A 3,047-nucleotide genomic window follows, 5' to 3' on the forward strand; every position below is an offset into this window, starting at 1 on the left:
GGAAGTACAATTCAAATGGTAGGCTACCAGCCTGGGACAGCACCCAGACCCTCAGTTTAAGCTTCAAGATCTGCACACACACACACACACACACAGAGCAGAAGAAATCAAGCATGTTGCTTGGTTTGCTGTCCACAATGGAAGGAAGGCACCAGAGGACAGACAACAGCTTAGGCCTCTGTCTCCAGCCTCTAGGACAGAAGGCAGAAGCACTGGGATTACTCATCACCAACTATGCTGGGCTGATAGCCACACAACTTCAAGGGTCCAGGGGCTCACTAATCTCAGGGCAGAGAAGGAAGCTGACAGGCTCACGAGGTTTGAGGACCTTGGCCTGGAGTTGAACACTCAATCCTGGGTCAAAGTTTGCATGGCTTTGCGTGAGAAACTCTTTGGCTAGGATTCCTTTAGTGATCCTGATCAATACCAGGAGCTCAAGGACAGGGACACAGAGGAGAGGGGAGGGGAGAGGGCTGAGGGGCCAGAGGCAGGGGGGAGGGGCTTCTTAATTGAGAGCTGGTGGTTCACACCTGTCATCCTAGCTACTCAGGAGGCTAAGATCTGAGGACCAGAGTTCAGAGCCAGCCCAGGTAGGAAAGTCTCCACAAAGCAAGTGTGTCTCAAGTTGTAAACCGCTAGGCTTGAACACAAGATCTCAGAGACAGCACTCAGGCCCTGAGTTCAAGCCCCAGGACCTACACACACACACACTGAGCCACCTTCCCAGCCCTCTATTTTTTTTTTAACCAGGATTTTCCCCTAAACACAATCCCCCGATCTCCACCAATCAAAGGGCTAGGGTTATGGGTTTCAGATGACAAGCCTAGCTTGCATTGCACTTATTTATTTTATTGTCAAGGTGATGTGCAGAGGGGTCACAGTTACATTAGTAAGGTAGTGATTACATTTAATTTCTTGTCTAACTTGTTACCCCCTCCCTCCCTCATTTTTCTCTCCCTTTCCCACCTTCCCCAATCGCCCCCCACCCCCAGCAAGTTGTACAGATCATTTCCAACTTGTGATTATCCATGTCTGCATTGCACTTTTTTTTTTTTTTTGATCACTCACGGGGCTTGAACTCTGGGCCTGGGCACTGTCCTTCAGCTCTTCAGCTCAAGGCTAGCGCTCTGCCACTTGAGCCACAGCACCACTTCCAGCTTTTTCTGCTTATGGGGTACTGAGGAATCAAATCCAGGGCCTCATGCATGCAAGGTAATATTCTACTACTGAGCCAATTTCCCAGGTGTGAACTTTTATTTTTTAATAGAACCCCATGAAAGGAGGTCACAGGCCTTTTATATGAAACCTCATCCCAAAATAACAGCACTAATCCTCTAAGAACAAAAATATATGCCCAAATATTCATAATGATAGGTAATATTGTTCACACTTCAAGCATGTCACTTAATCTCCAGTCACATTCAAATCTTCTACTTACTTACCCAGATATCTCTTCTACATTAAAAAGATCTGTTGAGCCAGGCACTAGTGGCTTACACCTGTAATCCTAGATACACAGGAGGCTGAGATCTGAGGATCGCTGTTCAAAGCCAGCCCGGGCAGGAAAGTCTGTGAAACACTTATTTCCAATAAACCACCAAAAACCCGGTAGTGACACTGTGGCTCAAGTGGTAGACCGCTAGCCTTGAGCTGAAGAGCTGAGGGAGAGCACCCAGGCCCAGAGTTCAGGCACATGACTGGACCCCCACCCCCCAAAAAAATGAAATGCACTATGTGAATTTGAGTAGATTCTGCATTTACAACAACAACAAATCTTTTTGTGTGTGTGGGTCTTGGGGCTTGAACTCTGGGCCTGGGTGCTGTCCCTCAGCTCTTCAACTCAAGGCTAGCACTCTACCACTTGAGCCACAGCACCACTTCCAGCTTTTTCTGCTTATATGGTGCTGAGCAATGGAAACCAGGGCCTCAAGCATGCAAGGCAAGCACTCTACCACTGAGCCACCTTCCCAGCTCTGCATTTCCTTTTTCCTTGACGGACAGGCAGTGTGGGAGGTAGAAGGCTTGAACTCAGGGTCCTGGGCTCTTGCTTAACTTGTCCATTTCAGGGCTAGCACTCTACCCCTTCAGCCACACCTCTACTTCTGCCTTTTGGTGGCTTATTGAATAAGAGTCTTACAGGGTTGGGAAGGTGGCTCAGTGGTAGAGTGCTAGCCTTGAGCTGAAGAGCTGAGGGACAGCGCCCAGTCCCAGAGTTTAGGCCCCACAACCCACAACAACAAAAAAACAGTCTCACAGGCTTTCGTGCTCCGGCTGTCTTTGAACTACAATCCTCAGATCTCAGCCTCCTGAGTAGCTAGGATGACAGGCATGAGCCACCAGCTTCCGGCTACAGCACAAATCTTTATTTTTATTTTTTGTGGTTCGTGGGCCTTGAACTCTGGGCTGGGCGCTGTCCCTCAGCTCTTCAGCTCAAGGCTAGCACTCTACCACTTGAGCCACAGTGCCACTTGTGGCTTTTTCTGCTTATGTGGTGATGAGGAATCGAACCCAGGGCCTCATGCATGCAAGGCAAACACTCTACCACTGAGCCACCTTCCCAGCCCCAGAGAGCAACAATCTTGAATGAAAAAGTCCAAGAGAGGGCAAGGTGCTGAGCACCATCACACATGTGTAAGTGTGCACACGCAGGCATACACGCACATATCTGGATCAGCCCACAGGCCTAATTTACACACCCTCAGCACCCTGTCCTGACACCTAGCCTGGTCCCTGAGAAACTGGACATTCATCCCCAGGGACCCACAGTGCCTTGTGGACCTCTTCCTGAAGAGCTGAGGGTAGCTGAGGTTCAGCTGAGAGAGGATGGCCCAAAGCCAAGGATTGACCTTGCCAGGTTGACGTCAGCTGACCACAGAGCTGGGCCAAACCAAAAGGGGGCGAGATCTATAAAAGGCTTCTGCATCCGAGACCCAGAAGAGCCAAACCAACCTGCAGCCCTGCTGATCTCGGTGCACCTGTTTTCCACAGGTACCTTTCTAGGCCTGCTCTTCTGTCCCTGGGGTTTCCTGCTTATATCCTGGGAACTA

At 49.7% G+C, this 3,047-nt stretch overlaps 1 protein-coding gene across 1 annotated transcript in view; it reads left to right on the forward strand.

The window, feature by feature from the left end:
• Window positions 1-2,935: 2,935 nt before the first annotated feature.
• Window positions 2,936-3,047, forward strand: part of LOC105982355 (cytochrome P450 1A2-like) — a 10,214-nt gene continuing 10,102 nt past the window's right edge. Inside the window, exon 1 of the mRNA XM_013011929.1 lies at window positions 2,936-2,988. The gene's annotated coding sequence lies outside the window, so the exon portion shown is untranslated. The remainder of the gene's footprint in view (window positions 2,989-3,047) is intronic.

Source organism: Dipodomys ordii, unplaced genomic scaffold (assembly GCF_000151885.1).
Source record: "Dipodomys ordii isolate 6190 unplaced genomic scaffold, Dord_2.0 Scaffold15, whole genome shotgun sequence".
In the NCBI taxonomy this organism is placed as follows: domain Eukaryota; kingdom Metazoa; phylum Chordata; class Mammalia; order Rodentia; family Heteromyidae; genus Dipodomys; species Dipodomys ordii.